The sequence below is a fragment of the Microtus oregoni genome, unplaced genomic scaffold (genome assembly GCF_018167655.1).
Source record: "Microtus oregoni isolate MIOR12 unplaced genomic scaffold, Mior012 000007F_ref0000211, whole genome shotgun sequence".
NCBI classification, from domain to species: Eukaryota; Metazoa; Chordata; class Mammalia; order Rodentia; family Cricetidae; genus Microtus; species Microtus oregoni.
In genome coordinates this window covers 41955278-41980638 of record NW_024543066.1, presented here as the reverse complement: position 1 = coordinate 41980638, position 25361 = coordinate 41955278, and positions in this window count along the sequence as shown.

Here is a 25361-nt window from a genome sequence, read left to right as displayed (position 1 = left end):
CTCTGTAAGAGAGCCCTGACTGCTTTGGAACTCACTCTGTAGACTAGACTGGCCTCGAACTCACGGAGATCCACCTTTCTCTGCCTTCCAAGTACTGGGATTAAAGGTGTGTGCCACCATGCCCAGCATCATCTATCATATTAACGTGGGCATACGCATGCTGCAGTGTGTCTAGCAGTCAAAGGATAACTTGCAAGAGTCGGTTCTCTCCCCCACTATGTGGGGTCCGGGGATCAGATTGTCAGGGTTGACAGCAAGCACCCTTACCCCCCAGGCCGTTTCACCAGACCAGGGTCTTGTAATTTCTAGCAGGTTTTCAGGGGATGCCGTTGCTGGTCTTCTAGATTCCACCTTAACTGACAAGGGTAAAGTAGGGGGCTGGAGTCTAGACACAGGTCTATTTGGGGCCTGATATTTGGGTGAGCCTAGGTTACCTCTTCTCTTAGGAGTCATGTTCCATGCTTTTTCTGAGCAGCTGGGTGGAGCCCAGAGCTAGTCCTATGGTTGTGCCTGCCTGATAGCTCTTCTTATCCCGTTGCTTAGAGACAGAAAGATGTAGCTGGCAGCCCTGCAGAGGAAAGGCAAGGCATGAGACACTGTGTGCAGCTGACCAGGAGGGACCACCAGGGATTGGGAGCTCATGGAGTGGTGGACCGCCCAAAGGTCAAGCATCTAATGCTACAGACATCCTTAGTGTTAAAAAGCTGAAATGGTTATATAATTGCCTGTATAATGTCATCAGTTCTGTCACCTAGCCTGCGAAACATGGACCTTTGCAAAGTTTCTCAGTCTGGCACGGCAGGAGGTGGTGGCGCACGCCTTTAATCCAGTACTCGGAGGACCTCTGTAAGTTCTAGGCCAGCTTGGTCTACACAGTGAGTTCTAGGTCAGCTAGGAATACATAGTAAGAGCCTGTCTCCAAAACAAGCCAAAATAAAACAAACAAAAATAATTTAGACATCATGTGGAAACTCAGACAAAACAAACATATATCTTAATATTTAGAAAGTCAATATTGTGGGCTGGGATATATCACATAGGTTGGAGAGATGGCTCAGTGGTTAAGAGCACTGGCTGCTCTTCCAGAGGTCCTGAGTTTACCTCCCAGCACCCACATGGCAACTCACAATCTGATGCCCTCTTCTGGTCTGCAGGCACACATGAAGACAAAGCACCTGCATGCATTAAAAAATAAATCCAGGGCTGGAGAGATGGCTCAGAGGTTAAGAGCATTGCCTGCTCTTCCAAAGGTCCTGAATTCAATTCCCAGCAACCACATGGTGGCTCACAACCATCTGTAATGAGGTCTGGTCCCCTCTTCTGGCCAGCAGGCATACACACAGAATATTGTATACATAATAAATAAATATTTTAAAAAAAATAAATCCAGTATCGTGGGCTGGGGTAGCACACAGGGAGAGCATGGGCCTAGTATCTATGAGGCCTTGGGTTTGATTCTCCAGCTTGCAAACAAAAATCCCTCACATAAAAGAAATCAGCATTTCTCTCTACATCTTGGATGTGGAATAGAACTTGGCAGTTACCCTAGGGGCTTTCTGTTGTATGGAGCATGGCCCCTGTTCCACCCCGCCCGGCTAGCTTACACCTGAAATAATCACACAGAAATTGTATTAATTTAATTACTGCCTGGCCTATTAGCTCTAGCCTCTTATTGGCTAACTCTCACATCTTGATTAACCCATTTCTATTAAATCTGTGTATCACCACGTGATTGTGGCTTACCGGGAAGATTCTAACCTATGTCCGTCTCAGGCAGGAGATTCATGGCGTTGGCTGTCCTTCCCAGCATTCTGTTCTGTCTACTCTGCCCACCTAAGGGCTGGGCTGCCCTATCAAAAGGCCAAGGCAGTTTCTTTATTCAACCAATGAAAGCAACACAAATACAGAAGAATCTCCTACACCAGCTTTCTGTCTTTTCCTCAACCCCAAGCCACTTTCCTCCTCCCAAAGGCATCCAACACCCTGACACTCCTAGTTGTTATTACTTTGTAGTAACAATACTTGGTCCTTTATTAGCATATGTTAATTGTACAAAATAATGTGCTTCATTATGACATTTTGATACATGTATATAATGGACCTTCATATTCACATTCGATTTGCACTTTTTTTGAGACAAGGTCTCAGGTAGTGCAGACTGGTAATGCTCCCAACTTGCTATGTAGCTGTGTATGACTTTGAACTACTAATCTTGCCTTGTCTCCTGAGTGCTGGGATTATAGGCACAAGCCACCGTGCCTGGTTTATGTTAGGGATGGAACCAGGGTCTTGCGCATGCTAGGCAAGCACTTTACCAAAGAAGCTACAACCTCCATCCCTGGTTTGCTTATCCTTTATCAGTCAAATGTTTTTTTTTTTTACTTCTTATAGTATCCCGTCATTCCCCTCTTATTTTTAAACAGGGTCCTAGTTATGCCCAAGATGGTCTCAAACTCTTCTCATTCTAATTTTATGTATATGAATATTTTATCTGCATGTATGTGTGCACATGCCTGATGCCTGGGGAGGCCAGGAGAGCTTGTTGGACCTCCTGGAACTGGTTCTGAGCCACCATCTAGGGGCTGGGGAAAAACCAAACCTGGGTTCTCTACTAGACCAGCGAGTGTTCTTAACCACCAAGTTGCCTCTCCAGTCCAGATCTCAAACTCCTTTTGTGTTTGTTTTATTGTTTTTGTTTTCCAAGACAGTGTTTCTCTGTGCAGCCCTTGCTGTCCTGGAATGCACTTTGTAGACCAGGCTGTCCTTGAACTCAGAAATCTGCCTGCCTCTGCCTCCTGAGTGCTGGGATTAAAGGCGTGCCACAACTGCTGGTCTCTAGATCTCAAACTCTTACTCTGTAGCGGTCCTTGCTGTTCAGCCCCTCTAGCATTCCTGGGATTGTTGACCTGGAGCACCACAGCCGGCCTGATGATTCAGTATGAGTTATGTCCTTCCGTAGAGGGGCTTCTGCTTCATCATCTTCCTCCTAGTAACCCCCACGCAGAGCCAGGCACATCTGACCTGTGCTGTTCCTCAGTCTAGGTGTTTGTTGACTGTATTCAACATTCAGTTGATGTTCCTCTGTCTTCTCTGTTTCATGCAAATTAGCATCTGGCTGTGGACACCTCTTAGGTACAGGTTTGGGTCCCTTTGGGAAGACTCAAGATGCTTTTTTGTTTTCCTTTTAAATGTGTGTTGTGCTTGTGTGTGCATTAACATTGTGTATACCTGTCTGTGGAGGCTTGAGGCTGATCTTGGGAATCTTTTTTTTTTTCCTTTTTCTTTTTCTCTTTTTGTTTTTGTTTTTTTTTGTTTTTTTTTTTTGTTTTTTTTTTTGTTTTTTTTGAGAAAAGGTTTCTTTGGGAAACAGTCTTGGCTGCCCTGGAACTAGCTCTATAGACTAGACTGACTTCGAACTCACAGAGATCCGCCTGCCTCTGCCTCTCGAGTGCTGGGATTAAAGGCATGTGCCTCCACTGCCTGGCTGGGAATCTCTCTCTATTGCTCTCCACCCTATTCTTTGAGGCAGGGTTTTCCACTTGAATCAGGGCTCACTGAAATGACTAGTCTAGCTAACCAGCTTGCTCTGGGTAACGCTACCCACTGAGTCCTGGGATTCCAGGTGGGCTACCACCCCTGCCTGGTATTTATGTGGTTACTGGAGTTTCAAACTCTGCTCCTCATACTTGCTCAGTGTGCATTTTACTGGGCGAATCATTTCCCCAGCCCCCTGTAGATGCTCTTATCCCAAACAGGGCATGCTGACGTGGATGTCTGTCTCTGTGTCCCCTCATCGACATCCATAGTATCCCGCCTGTTTCAATTAATTCACTAGAAGTTGCAACATGACCAATTCTAGTTCTTTCTCCTCACTGTCGTTGTTTAGTTGGAGTCTTGTTATGAGGAGACTCTTCCCCTGACCTGTTGGCTAGCCAGTAGCATAGTCAACATAGAAACAGGCAAATGTGTCATTTCTCTCTTTGTGTGGAATTCAGAAAACAGCAATGGGTGTTGGACCTCACCATCTGCCTTATTTGAAAAGAGGCCTTTTGTTTACTGCTGCTCATGCCAAGCTAGCTGGCCCACAAACTTCAGGGGACGCTCCTGTGTCTGTCTCCCATTCCCTGTAAGAGTGCTGGGATTACAGATGCGCCAACTGCATCTGGCTGAATGTGGGGTCCGGGGTCTAAGTGCTCACACTTGGGTTTTATCCTTGGGCCATTTCCCCAGCACCCTGGGTCCTTATGAGTGATTAGTAATCTAGTCGAATTATTACTACTGTTGGTTTTAATTAGTATTAGATTTTTTTAAAAAAAATTCTGTTATACTTATGGTTTATTTGATACATTTTTTTCTTTTTTGCTATTTTTTTTAAATGAGATGGATCTCTTGTTGCTCAGGCTGGCTTCCAGCTGGTATTTATGTATGGACTATATAGCTGAGGCTGTCCTTGAACTCTTGATCTTCATACCTCTACATCCCATGTACTAGAATTACAGGAGCCACCATGCCTGGATATTTTATATATTTCTTGCCTTAAACCTGGAAGCAGCCACTTCTAAAAGTCCCAGGCTCAAATGCTCTTTGTTTCTTCCTTTCTCTCTTCCTCCCTCTGCCCCTCTTTTTGCTTTTTCTTTCTTTATTTTATAATTTATTTTTATTTTACATACATTGGTATTTTGCCTGCATGTATGTCTGTATGAGTGTACTGGATCCCTTGGAACAGGAATTACAGACAATTGTGAGCTGCCATGTGGGGGCTGGTAACTGGGCTCAGGTCCTCTGGAAGACCAGCCAGTGCTCTTAACCACTGAGCCATCTCTCCAGTCCCTCTTTTTTTTTTTTTTTCAAGGCAGGGTTTCTCTGTGTGTCCCTTGTTGTCCTGGAATTTGCTCTACAGAACAGGCTGGCCTTGAATTCAGAGATTCATTCCCACCTGCTTCTGCCTCCTTGTGCTGGGATTAAAGGTGTGTGTCACTACCGCCCAGCTCAAAATGCTATTTCAAAACTATAATTTAAACTGGGCTTGCTGATACATACCCACAATCCTAGTTAGTACATAGGAGAGATAGAGATCAGAGGGTTGCCTTAACTTGAGGCTAGCCTGGGCTACCTATGTGTTCCAGGCCGGTCTGGACTACATGGTTAGAGTCTATCTCAAAATCAAACATACCATAGTATAGTGAAATAAAAATAAAGTAACACAGGCAGTAGGGATGCTTTCCAATACTCTGTTGGCTGCTTTTAAATTTCTATTTTATTTTATTATCAGTTTCTTTTATAGTCTAGAGTGTTCTGCTCAGAACAAGCAAGCCTGCATATTGCTTTCTTCAAGAGAAATGGGCATACTCGCTGAGGGAAGTCTTGGAGAAAGTCATTCTGTTGTAGCCTTAAGAACAGACGTGCAAAAGTGAAGAGAAACACGCTGCTGGTGTGGTGGGTGCTGCCACTGTGTGCAAAGGCTTCCTGAACGGGAAGGGGTGGGGCTAGGCCAGATGGGTGGGGTTTCTGGAAGCTTCCTCTGGAAGCTTTTTTATAGGTATTTATTTTTTTGTGTGTGTCTGTGTCTGTGCATATGTGTGTCATATGCATACTATGGGGGCCAGAGGTTGGCATCTGTGTCTTTTTCAGCTGTTTTCTACCGTATGTTTTGCAGACAGGGCCTCTCACTGGATCTGGACAGTTTGGCTACACTGGCACTGGCTTTTACAAAGCCTGGGTCTTGTGATTGCATGGCAAGGGTTTTACAAGCTGAGCCGTCTCTCCTGCCCTGCTTCTGTAGCTTCCAGGTTTGTAAACCAGGTAATTGCTTTCTTGTTCCAAATTAGATGAAGCAAAGAACAAAGAATCAGAAGCAGCGTTTGCTCATTTCCCAAGGAAGTTAATCATCAGATCCCTCCCCCTTTACAGGTATCTGGCTGGACCCCTTTCCTGAAGGTGGGATTTGGGGTATGGAAAGAGCTACATTTTGGAACACATGCTACTGAGAAGGTATTATGAGATGTCTGTGGCTTTTGACACTCAGATGGGCTCATTTATCCAGGATCTGATGTCCCTGCAGCTTCCTTCTTAGTCCCTTAAGCTGTCATGACTGGAGGCAGTTGCTATGGTTTTGATTTAGAAAGCGCTCTCATAAAAAAAATATTTAATAAATCAGAACACAGGGTTCCATTATCCCATCTTGGAATGGGGCCTCTGTCTGTCTGTTAGGACGTCTGGAGAGCAGAAATGTAAACACAGAATTGAAGATCTCACCGAAGTGCAGTTTAATTTGCTATCAGCTTACCCATTACCCTTTGAGATGTCATTAAAAATGCATTCAGGATGTGAACGAGATGGGGCATATCAAAATACAAGTTGATTTTAATTGACGGTGGCACTCCATTTCCCTGGCCCTTCAGCTTCCAGTGGCTTCCAGCCATATGGGCCACAACCCAGAGCAGAACATGAGCATGGAGAAATAGGGCCGCCAAGCGCTGGCAAGGGCTGCCATAGCCTAGGAAGTCCAGCTCCAGGAGGCTGTCTGCCATCGTCACTTGGGACCTGGGACTCAGCAGAGGACGTGTGTTCCTAACAACAGCTGCTCTTTACCGAGCACCTGGTGTGTGTCAGGTGATGTGTTTTCTTCCTCTCCATGCTAGGTAAGTTCTCCATCATGGACTGTGCAGTCCCAATCTCTGGAGACATGCCTTATATGTGGTAACATTTAGGTCTCACCTTAAACTGTTAGTAACCACCGTTTACAGATGAGAGTGGTTGAGTGGTGTGTTTAATAACATGCAGGCCATAAGTGGTAGAGAGGGGATTTGAACTCAACAGCTTGGCTAACATACACACTGTTAACTCTCTGCGTCTATGTAATTCACTCAATTCCAGAAGTTCATGTATCCTCGATCCTAATTCTCAGAGGGTCACTAGAAAGCCCACTCTTCACAGTGAAGACGTTACCAAAGACCATGGCGGTTGAATTTTCTTGCTGCCAGGCACAGGCAGGTAGCTCCGAGCTGTCCCTTGATGGGATCAGAAGCAATCTGTTCCAGGTCATACAAACTCTGTCTGCCTTCTGTCCCTCGTAGGCTGAGACACAGACTTACAGGTTGGCTCAATGGGAAGGGCCACATCTGGCCATGTCAGAGAAAAAGAATGGAAAGACCCGTGTCTCTGACCCTGGACAGTCACGTAGAAGTCTTATAGTGCATTGCTACGGTCGAGAAGCACAGCCTTTCTTGTCTGAATCGTCTAAGTCTCCATCCGCACAGACAGAATTGCAGCCTGGTGGAAGCACCGTAGGTGGCAAAAGACAGATTAGGATATGTTTGCCCCGTTTTGGAAGCAAGCCAAGAAAATATTTAAAGCTTGTTAGAGCAAGTGCAGTCACCCATGGAGTTCTAAGGATCGGCAGGGGCACCTCAGTGATTCAGACACATCCTTGGAAAATTCCTCAATGACAGCAGAAGAGGCAGGGCTGAGTTCTGTTTGGTTGATAGGATTAAGAGTATACATAAGTTTCATTCAGTTCTGCAAATGTGGAAAGTGACTACTGTATGCTCAGCAAGGCTGATGGAGTCCATGCCCTAAGGGAGCTGTGCGTGTGTGTGTGTGTGTGTGCGTGTGTGTGCATGTGCGTGTGTGTGCATGTGTGTGTGTGCATGTGTGTGTGCATGTGCGTGTGTGTGTGTGTGCGTGTGTGTGCGCGTGTGTGTGTGTGTGTGTGGTGTTCCAGGAAAATGCAGTAGAGAACAACTGACTCCAAAGATGCTAAGAGACAGAAGAAAGACAGATCTAGGGTCATAGAGAACAGTTTATTGGGGACCTGTTGGCAGAGGCATGGTCAAGGGTAGCAGCAGGACAGCTGGATCCCTGCCATTTGGGTCAGAAAGAGGGGACGTCTACTGTAGTCAGGACAGAAATGACTTTCCTTTAGGACTGCAGTGCACCTGGTTTATCTCAAGCTCACATCAAAGATGACACCGGAGCTGGGCGGTGGTGGCACACGCCTTTAATCCCAGCACTCGGGAGGCAAAGGCAGGCGGATCTCTGGGAGTTTGAGGCCAGCCTGGTCTACAAGAGCTAGTTCTGGGACAGGCACCAAAGCTACAGAGAAACCCTGTCTCGAAAAACCAAAAAAAAAAAAAAAAGATGACGCTGGACACTTTATTGGCTCCGAGGGCACCAGTGTCCACCCTCTGAGCTTTATAGAACCCATCCACAGTTTTGTCTGCCTGTAGCTCTGGGAAGCAGGTGGAGAAACAGGCCCGGGTCAGGGCCCTGGCACAAGGTGACCGCACTCAGGTCAAGCCAGACCCTTACCATGGTGCAGCCCGAAGAACATGCGTGTGGAGACGAACAGAGGTCAGTGATGTGGGGCACACAGTGTGACTCTGATCTGGGGACCAAGATGCTCCTTGTGGGCTCAGCTGTAGAGTATGAATGAAGCCTGGGCTGGATCCCCAGCACCCCATGAAGCAGATACGATGGTGCACACCTGTAATCCCTGCGCTTGGGTGGTAGACACAGATCTTTCCATCCCTTTCTCTGTCATAGCCAGGAGGATCAGAAGTGCAAAGTTATTGTCAGCTATATAGTTACACAGGCTATGTTAGGCTAGCCTGGGCTACATGAGACCCAGTATTGAAGAAAAAGAAGATTCTGGTGGTATCCAGACTTCTGTGCTGGGCCTCGGGGAGCTTCTTTGCCAGGTGATTCAAAAATTCTCTCTCTCTCTCTTTTTTTTTTTTAAATATTTATTTATTTATTATGTATACATAGTCTGTCTGTGTGTATACCTGCAAGCCAGAAGAGGGCACCAGACCTCATTACAGATGGTTGTGAGCCACCATGTGGTTGCTGGGAATTGAACTCAGGACCTTTGGAAGAGCAGGCAATGCTCTTAACCACTGAGCCATCTCTCCAGCCCCAGAAATTCTCTTAAATAAAGGCTTATTTTTGTTCTATGGAAGGGAAGCCAGAGGGTTCCGCTGTCTAGAGAAATATTCGCAGCCACAGAAACTTCCATCTTGAGTTCCTCAGTTTCCCTTTTGTTCCAAGGTCCTCCCACCTGGAGGTAGATTCTTGCAGACTTGAAGGTGTCCATGTGCCTCTTGGTTGGTAGGTGTCACCTCCAGTGGCTCTCTGGGCAGCAGAAGGACATTCATCTCTACTTTCTTTCTCCATCCTTTTTATAAAGACAAGGTCTCATGTTCGAGACCAGGCCTTCCTTCTCTCCTTCTCTTCTCTCCCTCCCCTCTTTCCCCCTCCCTCTGTCTCTCCCTCCCTTCCTTTTCCCCTCCATCCCTTCCTTTCTTTTAAGTGGCCTGGAACTACATAGACCAGGCTGGCTTCAAACTCAGAGCTCCCCTCCCCTCTGTGTCACCTAAGGGCTGGGATTAAAGGTGTGCACCACCGTGTCCAGTGGTACTGAATTTCTGTCGGCAAAAATGGCTCTGATTTTCTGATCCTTCCTGCTTCCTCCTGTCAAGTCTGGGACTACAGTATGCACCCTCAAATCCAGTTTCCTCCCTCATCCCTAGGAAGTTGTAAGAGTGGGGGTGGGGGACGGGGCTCGGGGGACAGAGACAGCGCTCACAGGCAGCCATGCCCACAGAGACAGGCAGATAGATGCCAAGTTAAAAACCCTGGCTGTCAGGCCTGTGGATGATGATGCTGCCCTTCCACAAGCAGGGGCCGCAGGGAATGATAAATTGAAGGTATTAAATGGCACTTGGGAAGCTGGAAAAAAACAGAAAAGCCAGAAATGAATTTACTTTGGAACAGTCTCGCGGAGACATCGATGCCTGCAAGACACTTGACATTTTCCTTCCTTCAGACGCTGAACTCAGGAAGAGTCTGGATGCTGGCAGCTGGGAAGAAGGAGGTGAAACAGAGGAAAGGCGAGAACAGCGGCAGCTGAGCCAGGCAAACGCTTTCCCGCAGAGCTGGCTTTCCTGGAGTCTCAGGCTATTTCACCCTACTTCTCTAGTCTGCAGAGATGAGAGTTGAGATGATTTGGGTCGAGCTTTAAGTCAAAGCCAAATCCAGCAGCAGGTGGTCATGAGCTTAAAAACTGTCTATGTTTTTATTTTCAGAAAAATTGCTTTCCTTTGTATAAAATAATGTAAATACACATGCATGCACATATGCGTGTACACACAGATACAGACACACGTGTGTGCACGTATCCACTTGGTTTTCTCTTTTATTTTTCACAGGGAACCTGAGCTTTATGTTGCCAAGTAAATATTCTTTTTTTTGTTTTGTTTGTTTTTTTGTTTGTTGTTTTTTGGGTGTTTTTCGAGACAGAGTTTCTCTGTAGTTTTAGATCCTGTCCTGGAGCCTGCTGCCAAGACTAATGACCTGAGATGTTCCCTGACGCCATGATAGAAGGAAAGAATTGACCCCTTCAAGTTGTCCTCTGTAGACCAGGCTGGCCTCGAACTCACAGAGATCCGCCTGCCTCTGTATCCCGAGTGCTAGGATTAAAGGCGTGTGCCACCACTGCCCGCTGCCAAGTAAGCATTCTAACGGTAAGTTATATCCCCTGGCCTTCATTGACTTAAGTTATTTTTAGGCTTTAAACATTTATTTATTTGTGTGTGATATGTGTGTGTGTGTGTGTGTGTGTGTGTGTGTGGAGATTAGAGGACACCCTGAAGGGGTCAATTCTTTCCTTCTATCATGGCTGTCAGGGGATATCCCAGGTCGTTTGTCTTGGCAGCAGGTGCCTTTCTTTACCCACTGAGATATCTTGCAGGCCCTAATTTTACTTTCAATGAAAAGATTTATCAGAATTATTTTTCATGCAAAACTTTGTGAGCAGATTTAAAAATTTATACTACAACATAGTAAATAACATAGCAAGATGAAAACCCTTGTATATGGCAAAAATTAAAATCTAACTTCTGTGCATGAGAAATCCTGCAGCTTATCCCCAGGGAACTGACATGGTCCTCTTTGACATAATAAGTATATTGGTAAGTATACTGAGTCATCAATATTTAGTATATTATATCCAGTACTTGGATTTTTAAATTTATTTTTCCTCCACAACAAGTAAACTTAATTTCTGATGTTCATAGGAAAATTCAATCCATAACATGGTCACCAGGGCCCCGAGGATGCCAAGCCCTGCCTTTCCCGCCTCTGTTCCCTACACAGTCAGCTTCCCTTTCTTCTTAGAGCTCAGTTCCCCTCCTCATCCCCAGATTTCTTTCTCTGCCCTGTAAGCACGGCTGGCAGGGCTGGGAAGATGCTTAATTGCCTAGGCATGAGGACCAGAGTGTAGAGCTCCAGCACCCACATAAGAAGCAGGGCACAGGTGTGTGTGCTTCTAACTCACTGCTGGCTAGGGAGTGGGGACAGAGACGGGAGGATCCTTGGGGCTTGCTGGCTACCAGCTTAGCAGGAAGAAAATGGCAGGGCTGGGGGAGGTCGGCAGGTGGATGAGCCACTTGCTGTGGCGAGGACCAGAGTTCAGATCTTCAGAACCTACATGAAAGTCAGGGAGCGTGGACCTCCCTGCAACCCCAGCAGTGGGAGGCTCCGCAGTTGGGGCATTTGGCAGGGCGGGGATTCCTGGGAAAAGCTGACTAACAAGACTGACCAGAGCAGCCGAGACCGTACCTTGATAAAGTGGACGGAAGTGGAAGAAGACATGGAACGGCAACTTCAGGCTTCCACAGGCACACACAGGCCTATCTATACACTCAACACACTCAAGCACAGTGTAACACGCACCCACACACACCTACACATGCTCGAGCATGCACACACACTTGCTCCAAAGAGAGTGAACTCACTAACACACACACACACACACACACACACACACACAGACACACACACACACACACACACACACACACACACACACAGTGTTGTCCATGTCAGTGAGAGCGTGTCTCAAAGGCATAAGGCAGGAATTGAGAGAGGAAGGCTTCCATCTTCCTCTGGCTTCTCCAGACCCATGCATGGGCACCCTGCCACCCCCGCCCCAGTTGCCACCAAAGTATAATGTAGCTGCAGAAAGGTGCCTACGTGGACCCTTGGGTGGATTTCCTAGTGATCACGAACTTTTAAAACTAAAATTATTTATGTACTATTTTAACCTTTTTTTTGAGACAAGGTTAGCCTAAAAATCTGACTATTTAGACTAGGCTGGCCCTGAACTTTACTGATCCTCCTACCTTTTGAGTGCTGGGATTACAAGCATTGGCCATCACCTCCAACATTACTACTACTACTACTACTACTACTACTACTACTACTACTACTACTATTATTATTAAGACTTTGTTATTATTATTTTTTTTTTTTTGGTTTTTCGAGACAGGGTTTCTCTGTGGTTTTGGAGCCTGTCCTGGAACTAGCTCTTGTAGACCAGGCTGGTCTCGAACTCACAGAGATCCGCCTGCCTCTGCCTCCCGAGTGCTGGGATTAAAGGCGTGCGCCACCATGGCCCGGCCAAGACTTTGTTATTTTGAAGGACTGTTTCAAGTAGGCCAGGCTGACCTTGAATTCTCTATGTACTTGAACCAGATCATTCTGCCTCCACCTCTGAGTGCTGGGATTGTCCGATTTATGGAATGTACTGGTATTGAACTTAGGGCTTTGTGCTTTTTGTTTGTTTTTTCAAGAAAGGACTTCTCTGTGTAGCCCTGACTGTCCTGGAACTTGCTTGTACCAGGCTGGCCTTGAACTCACAGAGATCCACCTGCCTCTGCCTCCTGAGTGAGTGCTGGTATTAAAGGTGTGCACTACCACACCTCTGGCTTAAAATTGAAACTGTGTATTTGTGCGTCTGTGTGTATGCACCCATGAATGCTGGTGATCAAAGAAGCCAGCAGAGGGCATCAGATCGGCTACAGTTTCAGGTGAGCTACCTCACCTGGGTGCTGAGAACCAAACTCAGTTCTCTACAAGAACAGCAAGTGTTCCTAACTGTTGATCCATCTTTTCAGCCCCCATTTGATCACTTTAAAATGTCCATTCACATTATTGTGCCACTGTCTCCCGTTTCCATCTCCACACTGAGGCTCCGTGCCCTCTGAACACGCCCCAGTCCCTGACAGCCACTCGTCCACTTTCTGTCTCTGTCCGCATGGCCATTCCAGGTATGGGCGTGTGATGTGGAGCAGCCCGGCTGTTAACCTGAACACTTAGGCACCACACAGCTCTGGTTTCTTTATATTTGCTGTAAGCCAATTAGTGTTCACTGTGTGGTGCCAGTCCACAGCCAGCCGTGGCACCTTCAGGGTCGTTCCTGCGGATTTTTCTCTCATTACCTGTCACCACTGGGAGAAGCCACTAGTCAGCTAGTATTCAGACGCCCACCATGGTCCCTAGCATGTGTAATAGGAACTGCCAACTTCATAGCCAACTTTCTGCTGGTTATAGAAGTGAGAGGACAGCATGGGGTGGGGTGGGGTGGGGGTGAAGCCATTCAGTGAGCACGGAATCTCAGGCATGAAAGCTGTTTGGAGCTGCTGCCTCTGCAGGGATGGTTTCGGAGTCTTTCAGAGTCTTTGTTTTGTCACCTGCTCTGGAAGATCTCTCTCTCTCTCTCTCTCTCTCTCTCTCTCTCTCTCTCTGTCTCTCCCCCCCCCGCCCCCCCGCCACAGCATGTATATCAAAGGCAGCTGACAACTGTCTGGAGTGCTTTCTTTCCTTCCACCATGTGGGTTCTGGTAACCGAACTCCAGTTATCAGGCATCTTTACCTGCTTAGCCATCTCGCTGACCCTTCTCCAAAAGATTTCTTTCCAAATTGGTAGGCCTTCTACCCATACATGTGCTTATTTAAAAAAAAAAAGTGTCGGGGGCTGGAGAGATGGCTCAGTGGTTAAGAGTGCTTGCTGCTCATGCAGAGGGCCACAGTTCAGTTCCCAGCTCCATACTGTGTGTGTGGTGTGATGCATATGTGTGATTAGGCCAGAAGAGGGTGCCAGATCAGATCACAGGGAGCTGGAGTTACAGATGGTTGTGAGTGTGCCTGTGTGTGCGTGCTTGTACACACACACACACACACACACACACACACACAGAAGCATGCATTCACACACACATGCACACTAAATAAAATAACTCTTATCTTAAAAACAAACGTCGAACAGGCCGACCTCTTTCTCTTTTGCCCTCTCTAGCCTACATCTGAAGTCGGTTTTGCTGCAGGATCGCTGCGACTTTCCCTGGTTCACTTCTTCTTGTGGATGATGGGGCACATCTGGTTTGAGGCTTTCCTGGAAGAGGAAGAAGCCGAATAAACTCTGAGAAGACCCAAGTGTGTGGGGAGAATGTGTTCCTGTCTGTTTCAGGGCACGGTAGTCTTGACGATGCTGACTCTGAAGTACTTATGACCCCAAGGTCCTGCAGAGGGAGCCATGCAGCAGTCATGACTGTGGATCCTAAGTTCCTTCCTGGTAGTCGGAGAAAGCAGAAGAGGGGGAGGCTTTTCTCTTTGCACACTGACAAGAACCTGTTCACCCAGACTGTCTTGGGGTGCGCTGCTGAGAAGGGAAATCTCACTGGATTACCATTGTTAACTCGTTACTGTGAGAGCTGAACAGCTGCTCCCGGGTCACGTGACCTTTGCATTTTTCTCCTGTTTGTAGATGTGCAGTAGTCATGGGGACAGATACTGCTCCACACGGTTGCCCCCAGCAGCCTGAGGAGCTCCTTTGTCCTGTAGAGTCCTTCACTCAGGAAAAGCTGGACCCTTTACCAAAAAGAATTTCAAGGTGAGCCAATACGAATCAGGATTGGTGTTTATTGAAAGACCTTTAAAAACAGGGCTTAATAGAAAGAGGAGCTTGGAGAAAGAGTGGGGCACCTTGAGAGGCTGGGGTGGGCTTCTTGAAGAAGTGTCGGGCGCCGTTGTCTTCACAATAACAACAGCTACAGCTCTGGTGAGTTTGCAGTTATTATCTCCAAAGAGTTATTAAGGAGTCTGTGTACACAGTATGGCTCCTGGCAGAGTGATGGATAAGGCGACAGGCTCGGTAGAGATGCGGGAACTGAGCATGTCTTCACTCTGCTCAGAAGCTGACAGCCTTGTTTGTGGGATACCCAGAGAACTCTGCTAAGGAGGGAGGCCATACTTGAGACCGTATACACTCAGGCTTTGCTTCTGATTTATGGTTATTTATACATTCTTAAAAAAAATACTGTCATACCAGGTATGGTGGCAATTCCTTTAATCCCAGCACTCGGGAGGCAGAGGCAGGTGTATCTCTGAGTTCGAGGCCAACCTGGTCTACAGAGCGAGTTTCAGGACAGCCAGGGCTATACAGAGAAACCGTGTCTCAACAAATAAAACAAACAAACATAAACTAACAAAAAGTCCCTATGACTGAAAAGGTGATTGTAACTGGAGGTTTTTCTCTCACCCTCCAGTTCCTGAATAACCACTCTGAGACTTGATATTAATTACAAGCTGTTTGGCCAATGGCTTAGGCTTCTTACTGGCTTGCTCTACATACAAATTAACCCATTTCTAAGAATCTGTGTATCACCATGTGCCCCGTGACTTACCAGTAATACTCTGGCCTCTTCCTCCTCCATTGGCTGCTAGTATCCCTCTGACTCGGCCTTCTCTCTCTCTCTCTCTCTCTCTCTCTCTCTCTCTCTCTCTCTCTTTGAATTTCCTAGGTAGCTCTATTCTGCCCTGCTGTAGGCCAAAGCAGCTTCTTTATTAACCAACGGTAATAAAATACATTCACAGCTTAGAGAGGGGCCTCCTCTGTAGCCATGGCTCAGTGGTTCTAAGTGCTTATTGCTCTTCCAGAAGACAGGAGTTCTGTTGCAAGCATTTGTTTGGGGATGGGGGTTGAGAAATGGCTCACAATTGCCTGTACATCCAGTGCCAGGGGATCTGGTGCCCTCTTCGGACTCTTATGAGTGCAGGCACACACACGCACTTGCACATAGAATGAATTGATTAAAAAAATGAAGACACACTGTCTCTATGTCACAGCAAATGTTGTTGGAGTTGATTCCCAGCCTGCGAGAGGCTTCAGCCAGACTCCTTTCCCTTTCCCATAGCCCCTTAATTTTCTTTTTTCTGCCCTGTCTCAGATGGGATTTATGTTCTCAACTCCCCAACTTGGTCTCTTCTCATGTGACTCTGAGTAACAGCCTAGAGGGAAGTGACAATGTGACATTTTCAGAAAGTTGAATCACTAGGCATTCTGTTTCGCTCACCTCCTGCCTTTGCCCTCTGATACGAGTACACCCTTTCTTGGGCGGCTGATGTTTCCAGGAGAGTGAACAAATCCAGGGAGCAATCCTGAAATCTGAGCTGCACCCTGCATCCAGGCCGCCATTAGCCCATTGATCTTAACTATCTCCAGACTCAGGAATGGGAATTTTTTTTTTGCTTGCTGTTGTAGGCAGTTGAGTTTGGGAGTATTTGTTACGCAACATCATTGTGGTCAGAGCTGACTAATACACAGAACAAACGACAGGAGCCAGAAGTGAGAGGGTAAGTGAAGTCCGTGTTGGTGTGTGAAGCAAACAGGAAGTGGTGGCTGATGCTGCAGTAGGGGCTCAGCAGTAGGGACAGGACACCGTCATTTGTGAACACGGCACCTGTCTGGTGTCTTTGGCCAGCATTGCCAATATCAGAGGTTTCCAAAGAGGGGAAATTTGATTCCTATGACGGTCCAGATTTCTCCTTAAAGATAACAGAAAGGAGGAGATGCTGCGTTTTTCTCTGCTTAGACATTGGACATAAACAAAAGTCGAATGTGATGGGCTGCAGCATAGTCTGGACTCATCAAAGCAGCCCCATTTTGTTCCCTCAGCGTCTCATTCTCAGGGAAACTGTCTACTCTTACGCGTGTGTAACAGAAGGTGGAGTTGGCCCGGGGATTGGCCGGCAGAGCTCAACAGGCCATTCCATCCGACCACCAGCGTGGGCTGTGGGTACAGTCTCTTACGCTCTTTCCGGGTGACCACTCCACTGCACTGGTGTCTGCGACCTTCAGTCACAGCCTGGGCTGGAGCAGTTTTAGCTGGGCTGATGCCTTTGCACTAGTGTGTTGCTTCTCCCCCTCTCTTGAGCTTTGCACTCTTCTTTAGGTTGAGGCTATCCCACACTGAGGTCCCTGTCCAAACCACTTTGCACTTTTTCTCAGAGTCTGTGTGCAGAAGCCCACCTGTCCCAAGAAGGAATGTTCCTCACCTCCTTTGTAAAGTCAACTCTATTAAGGTCAGCAGAGAGGCAAAAGGGCTGGATTAGGGACTTTTCTCTTTGCTGTGACCAAATATCTGGCAAGAAGTGACTTTTAAAGAGGAGGGATTTATTTTAGAGACAGGCTGAAGGGATTTCATCTGCCATGGCAGGGTAAGACATGACGTCAGTGTGGCAGGCTGAGAAAGGTCCCTCCATCTTGACAAAGGTCCCTTCATCTTGACAAAGGTCCCTTCATCTTGACAAAGGTCCCTCCATCTTGACAAAGGTCCCTCCATCTTGACAAAGGTCCCTCCATCTTGACAAAGGTCCCTCCATCTTGACAAAGGTCCCTTCATCTTGACAAAGGTCTCGACATCTTATCTTCTTGCAGAGGCCATACTAGGTTTAACTAGGATTTGATCTCCTTGATAGGAAGCCCAGTGGAAAATCACTCAGCTCCGTTCTAGGAGCATGAGGTCAAGATGCCCTGTCTAACTTATCTTAGCTTCTGTTAAACTGTTTGTTTGTGCAACCTCCACATGCAGCTGCTGAGCGAGATGCCAGGATGTGTTTTTTTGTTTTGTTTTGTTTTACATTAAAAAAACCCTTACTCTTTTGTGGCATAATCTTTTTGTACACTGTGAAGATACGTCACTTGGAATAGTTTAATAAAAAGCTCAATGGCCAATAGCTATGCAGGATTTTGGGGGTAGAGAGGACACTGGGAAGAAGAAAGGGATATCCCGGGGGAGGCAGAGAGCAAGTAGAATAGGCAAAATGAAGATGAAACAATAGAGCTGTGAGGCAAAAAATAAATGAATAGAAATGGGTTGATTTAAGTTATAAGAACCAGTTAGAAACAAGCCTAAACTATCAGCTGAGCTTTCATAATTAATAAGAAGTCTCCGTGTCATTATTGGGGAACTAATGGTTCCATTGAAAAAGTCTAACTACAAATGGCATCCAATATGGGGGCTTGAATTTCCAAACATATGAACTGAGAAAGCAAAAAAAATAAATAAAATAAAAAATAAAGTAAAACTAAGAAAATTCTGGCTGGGCGGTGGTGGCACACACCTTTAATCCCAGTCCTTGGGAGACAGAGGCAGGTGGATCTCTGTGAATTCGAGGCCAGCCTGGTCTACAAGAACTAGTTCCAGGATAGGCTCCAAAGCTACAGAGAAACCCTGTCTTGAAAAACAAACAAACAAAAAACTCTGGACAAAGAGCCAGGTGTAGTTTTTAGTCCTGCAGTCTCTCAGGTGGTCTGGTTCTCGGCAGCCACAAAGATGTGGCTACTGGCCACTGCTGTGGGCCAGAGCCAACTGCCAGCGCCGCGTGCTAAGCTAAGCTGCGTGGTGGTTTAAGTCTCACTTATACAGACAGAAAAGGTTACAGATATGTAGTAAAGACAGATCCAAATGGGGGAAAAAAAAAAAAAAAACCTCTAAGTTTTTTTTTCAAAAAATGTGTGTAGGCTTAAAAAAAGGAAAGAAAGTGGTTATAGTCAGACATAGAGAAAATAGTTTATAAAAAATAGCATAAAGTCTTTAAAGAGAAAATAAACCAGTATAAAAAGGATAAGGTGCATAGAGATGGGAAACGCACGGGGAGTCTGTATCCTGTGTGGTGTTGTACTCACTTTAATTTTTTGATTGCTGTTGAGTGAACAATAGTTGCTGAGGCACACTGGATTATGAAAACTACGAAATTAAACCAACCCACATATTTTTAACATGTCTTAACTTCAAAATTGAAGTAAAAAATATTACTTTGGGGAAGAGGTTATGCTTTTGTTTCCACAGGAAACTAAAGGCTGTGGATTCATTGAAGGTTGACAGAGATCAGATTTAATCGGGGGAGACCCCCTGAAAGTCCTGGTTGCAGATATAAAGCAATAAACCTAGAAAAGCTACAACATATGTTTTCCTTGCTCAAACACAGAACAAATCATCTTGGACTGGATTGAGTACAATGCACAGTCCATGCTTGTGCTAATGCAGACATGTATGTTACCTTTGAAAGTTCATGCGTTTTCAGAGCAAGGGGACCAGGCATCAATGAAAACGGGTGGCCCAGGTGATCCAGCCTCTCAGAGTGCCTCTGTTGCAGTTTCTTTAGAGTTCTGCATTCAGAACAGTTCCACGGCTGCTGGCTGAAATGGTCCAGCCTCACAGATAGTCTAGCCAGGGCTTGACCATTGTCCTAATTTTCTAAGGATCCCCCAAAGATTCCAGCACCCCCCAGACAACAGGAAGTAGTCTAGAGAACACAATGCCCCCATCCCAAGAGATGGGATGGGTGGTTTTGGACATTCTGTGGGTTATGGACATTTGTAATCATTTAGGGGGTTGGTTACAAATGGTTACTGGTCATAGTCAGGGAGAAGGCTAAACAAAGGAGATTAGACTCAAGGTTCTCTTTCTGCAGAGAAAGGAGCTATAATATAGAAATGATGAGATAAAAGGGTGGATTGTTGAGTCTACTTTTGGATAACCACTAGTCTCGAATATTTTACGTTGGTATGGATTTTTGAGTATTGATACAAATTTAAGGTTATTTTGTTATACTGTATGTATGTTTCTATTCTTGTTTAAGAGATTGTACTTATAAAACTCATTTAAAAATGTATTGTAAAGTTTTAATCCTTGAAAACTATTTGGGATAATAAATAAATACAGGTTAATAGCTAATCATCTTTAATAAACACTTCAGAGACTTATAAAATGACACTTAAGATGTTTTATTAAAATAGGGCTTTTCATGACGGTGAGACACATCTGCTCCTGGCAGCATCAATTTACTTCATAAAAGGATGATGGGCATCAAAGAACCCCCATATGGAGTTGATTTTTTTCCTTTTTCCTTTTTCATTTTTTTGAGACAGGGTTTCCTCTGTGTAGCCTTGGCTGTCCTGAAATTCACTCTGTAGACCAGGCTGGCATTGAGCTCATAGAGCCTCTGCCTCCCGAGTGCTGGGATTAAAGGTATACATCATCACTGCCCAGTTTGGTCAATAAATCTCTTTCTATCACTTATCTACCTATCTACCTATCTTTCATCTATCTATCTATCTATCTATCTATCTATCTATCTATCTATCTATCATCTATCTATCATCTATCATCTATCTACTATCTATCATCTATCTATTCATTATCTATCTATCTATCTATCTATCTATCATCTATCTATTATTTATCTATCATCTATCTATCTGTCTGTCTATCTATCATCTATCTATTATCTATCTATTTATTATTTATCTATCTATATATCTAGTTTCTTTCTTTCTTTCTTTCTTTCTTTCTTTCTTTCTTTCTTTCCCTCTCTGCTGGGAGAAGAAGTACCCCAAATTTTCTTCCCTCCTCTTCTCTCCTTGCCTCTGTGGGAGCTGGGGTTGGAGATGTACAGGCCATATAGGTCAGTCAGTCTTCCAGGCTGTGGGAAGTGGCTTCAAAGGGGCAGAGGGAGGACTATGATGTGCACAGGTTTCCTTGTTTGTTGGTCGTTCCTCTGATGGCACAAAAGGGACTTTCTATTCCCTATTGGGTAAATCCTAGTATTCAAGGAACTCCATAGCAGCCAGGTGGTGGTGGCTCATGCTTTTAGTCCCAGCACTCAGGAGGCAGAGACAGGTGGATCTTTGTGAGTTCGAGATCAGCCTGGTCTACAAGAGCTAGTTCCAGGACAGGCTCCAAAACTACAGAGAAACCTTGTCTCGAAAAAAAAAATCCTTCATAGCAACCCCATCCACTTCACCCCTCTCCCGACCTATCCTAAAGAGCACAGACACTGCACTTGTCTGAGTGGATATCCTGATCTGCTTTACACTTTGAACACATTTTAATATGCTTTAGTAAAAATAAATACGCTTTATCAACTTGGGTTTTGATTTACATTACCCTGAAATCCTAGAGAAAAGGTACTTCCTCTCTCTCTCTTTCTCTCTCTCTCTCTCTCTCTCTCTCCCTCCTTCCCTCCCTCCCTCCCTTTCTTGGCACTTCTGGGAACTCTCACCATCTCAGCTCTCTCCTGGGCAGCTGTCAGTCACTAAAGGGAGTGATGATGGCCTGGTTGGTACCCAGATGACGAGTGGACCCCTCATTGCAGAGAGCACACACATGAAGGCCTGGGACTGTGTGGGACTGAAGCAACGACCCAGGCTCACTGCAAAAACGAGCAAGGAAGATGAGTTCTAATGTTCAGGTACTAACTAGACTGGCCACCCCACTGTGTCCCCATCCCTGTCTGACTCTGAAGTGAGAAGATAAAGGTCTGGCTCTTTTACATGGGTCCTGGGAATTGAACTAGGGTCCTTATGCGTAGGGAGTACGCACCTTACTGCCTGAACCATCACACCAGCTCCCAAGACTGTGTTTTACTCACCTTTGGGTCTCTGCTCTGAGCACTGTTCTTGGAACGCATAAGGTATGGGATTATGTGTCCTGACCTGAGTTGACAGTAAATCTGGAGATAATGTCTGGAGGCTGGATCTGGGGGCAGCCATACTCTCTCACCCCCTTTCTGTAACAGCCTGCCCCTGAAGGTTCAGCAGACTGTGTCAGCGGTCGTTCATCTCTGATTTCTCAGCTCCCGTCTACTGAGAAACCCCTCCCAGCCAGCGTCCCCTCCCCCTTCCGCGAGAGCTCAGCCTTCAGGCTGTGATAGTCGAGCTGGCTGCTTCTTCCCCATGCCTGGGTTTACACTGCCCTCTGATGGACACTGATGGTACAAACGGGCACAGAGATGATTTGCCAGGGGTGACCTTTTTCTGACATTGAGGAAGAAAGGCTTCCTCAATGTACGGGTTTGGGGAGTGCAGCTGTGCCTCGAACCCCCAATTTAGCCTGCAGCTCTTGGGCCTGAGCAAACACAGGGGTTTCTTACCAATGTATGAGACTCCTCAGCCGTCAGATAACGCTCTACTCAGGCTTCCTTTCACAGCATCACTTCCTGTTTGCCAAGACCCGTGAGAGAAGAGAAAGGGTTTATCTGATATCTTTCTCCCCGGCTACCGGCTTTCTCTTATCCCCAGACACCTAATTCTTAATGCTGCCCTGGCTACTCTCAACTGTGGGGTTGCAGGAGGTGCGCGAAACAAAAGATCAGCAGCGGCTGTCCCCGTCCAGGGTCTGCAGCTGTACACGTGGCCCGCAGCTCCTGCTTTCCTGCCTGGAACCAAACTTCAGGTCACTGGACTGAGGAAGCTAGGCCCCACAGAGTGAAGGGCAAGGACGCAGGCTTAAGTCAGTTCCTCTCTCTGTCCCCTATCAGATGGCAGGAGCCCTGTAGGAATCACAGAATGTTAGGGACAGTATCTTCTAGGCGTGGCAGACGGAGTGGAGTGCCCAAGGCCCAGAGGTTTAGAGTCCTTTAGAAGCCAGAGACTCCCAGCTCTCAGGCTGGAGGCTTAAGTTTAGTATCAGTGGGTCAGCACTCGGCAGTTTTCGGAACCCTCCGCTTCTGGTAGGAGGGTAGCAGACGGCAGGGAGCAGCGGCAGATGGCACCTCCTAGGGTTGCGGTCCTTGTACAGGTCTCAGGTTCTGGGACCCTTACTCACGCTGCAACTCGTGTCATGCGCATTGTGTTAGGAAGTTGGACTCTTAGCTCTCCCCAGCTCTCAAGAAACGTGACTCTTAAGGCTTGGAAGCTCTCTGGAACTCCCCAGCCTTCCTTCTTGATTTATTGCTGCTGTCTCCACTGTTGCCTGCGTCGCCATCCTAGTCTTCCTTCTCTCAGTCACCAGATGAGTTCATTCTGCTAAGGGAGGAGGCGAGAAGGCCTAGAGAGATGGCTCCGTGTGCGAGGAGCTCACAAGCCTGAGTCTGATCCTCAGAACCCACCTCAAAAAGCTCAGAGAAAGGTGCCTGTAATCCCAGCACTAGGGAGGCAGAGATGAATGGATCCTTGGGGTTTGCTGGCCAGTTAATCTAGCTGAATAGGTAAACTATTCAGTGGGAGACCCTCTATCAAAAAAATAAAGTGGAAAGATGGGCAGTGGTGGCACACACTCAGGAGGCAGAGGCAGGCGGATCTCATGAGTTCAAGGCCATCCTGGTCTACAGAGTGAGTTCTAGGACAGGCTCCAAAGCTACAGAGAAACCCAGTCTGGAAAAAGCAAAAACAAGAGAAAATAAGGTTGAGAGTGACTGAAGAAAGCACTTGTGATCGACCACCGTCTCCACATGTATGTATACATGTGTGAGCTTGTGTGCGTGCCCAAACACACACAAGTGCACACACACACACATGCACACACATAGGAAAAGATCACCCGAGAGAAGCCTTTGTATTGGGCTTACCATTTGCAGCCCTAAGAGTTCCTATCTGTTCCCAAAGGGAGCTGTTCACCGAGCTTACACAGCCAGAAAGAGGATGTTTGCACCAATCACAGCCAACTCTCACGCACATCAAGGGCTATGCTTGCACCGGCTACAGGTGTTCTGCTGGGCTGCTGGCGAAGTGTTTCTCTTCTGGTCTGGGTGGGAGAGGCAAGATCATTTAGCTTTTCCCAGAGCTTTTGCTGACAGTGAGCTCTGTGCAAGCTGTTTGAAGCCATCATGGGTGGGGCTGCACCTCCAAGAGCCAGAGAGCTTCAGCAGCAACTGCGGTGGCTGCTGGGTAGCTGTGTAGCGGCTGCTGCCAGCAGAAGGGCAGCCTGCCTGCCTGTGGATGGATAGCAATCCTGTCAAGCAGTCTGGGCTCCTGGGAGAGATCCAACACCTGTCAGTGGGGAGACAAACGATTTCAGCTCAGCACTCGGGACACAGAGATGGGGCAAGCAAGCCTGAGTTTGAGGCCAGTCTGGTCTACATTGTGAGTCCCAGGGTAACTGGGGCTACATAGTGAGACCCTGTCACATTAAAACAAGAATCAACCTGGTCTACAAGAGCTAGTTCCAGGACAGGAACCAAAAAGCTACGGAGAGGGCTGGAGAGATGGCTCAGAGGTTAAGAGCACTGACTGTTCTTCCAAAGGTCCTGAGTTCAATTCCCAGCAACCATATGGTGGCTCACAACCATCTGTAATGGGGTCTGGTGTCCTCTTCTGGCCTGCAGACATACATGGAAGGAATGCTGTATACATAATAAATAAATAAATATTTTTTAAAAAAAGCTATGGAGAAATCCTGTCTCGAAAAATCAAAAACAAACAAACAAACAAACAAAAAAACAAAACAAAACCAACCAACCAAACAAAAAAAACCCCACAAGAATCAAGCTACCCTGGCCCCCAAAAGGGATGCTTACAATAGAGACTTACCATTAACGTGAAAAGTCCTTCCGCTGTGATTAACTGGACTCTAACCATGCTTTGCTTCTGCCCCAGGGAGAGCTTCTAATCTGTCTCACGCCCTTGACCTTGTTGGGGACCCTGCTAGGAGTTCTAACATTTTATTAAATGCTAATATTTATTAAAACTCACTCCTGTGAAACTGACTCTGTTCAACCATATTGACCACACAGGTGGCCCTTCAGTCTTTTTCATTACCCCAGGCCCTAGGAACTACTGGATAGCTCCTCAATTAGGGGCATGGTCTGGAGAGCACCTCCCCCATCTATGCAAATTTCAGCTGGCTCAGCATCAAGATTTCCAGTCTCATTTCTTTTACAATCAATAATTATTTACAATTATTAAAAATGGAACCACTCTGTGGAGATGGTTCAGTGGGTGAGGTACTTGCTGCTCAGGCGTGAGGGCCTGAGTGCAGATCCACAGTGACCACTAAGGGCCATATGCTGGCTTTATAAGTAGGTGGAGCAAAAATAGGTAGAGACCTGGGACTCCCGGCCAGCCCAGCTGTAACAGTGAGTGAGCTCCAGCTCAATGAAAAGCCCTGTTTCAAAAAATAAGGTGGAGGGCTGGAGAGATGGCTCAGAGGTTAAGAGCACTGGCTGCTCTTCCAGAGGTCCTGAGTTCAATTCCCTGCAACCACATGATGGCTCACAACAGTCTATAACAAGATGTGGTGCCCTCTTCTGACCTCTAGGCACACATGTAGGCAGAAGACTATATATAATAAATAAATAAATTTTAAAAAAAGGGGCTGGAGAGATGGCTCAGAGGTTAAGAGCATTGCTTGCTCTTCCAAAGGTCCTGAGTTCAATTCCCAGCAACCACATGGTGGCTCACAACCATTTGTAATGGGGTCTGGTGCCCTCTTCTGGCCTGCAGACATGCACACAGACAG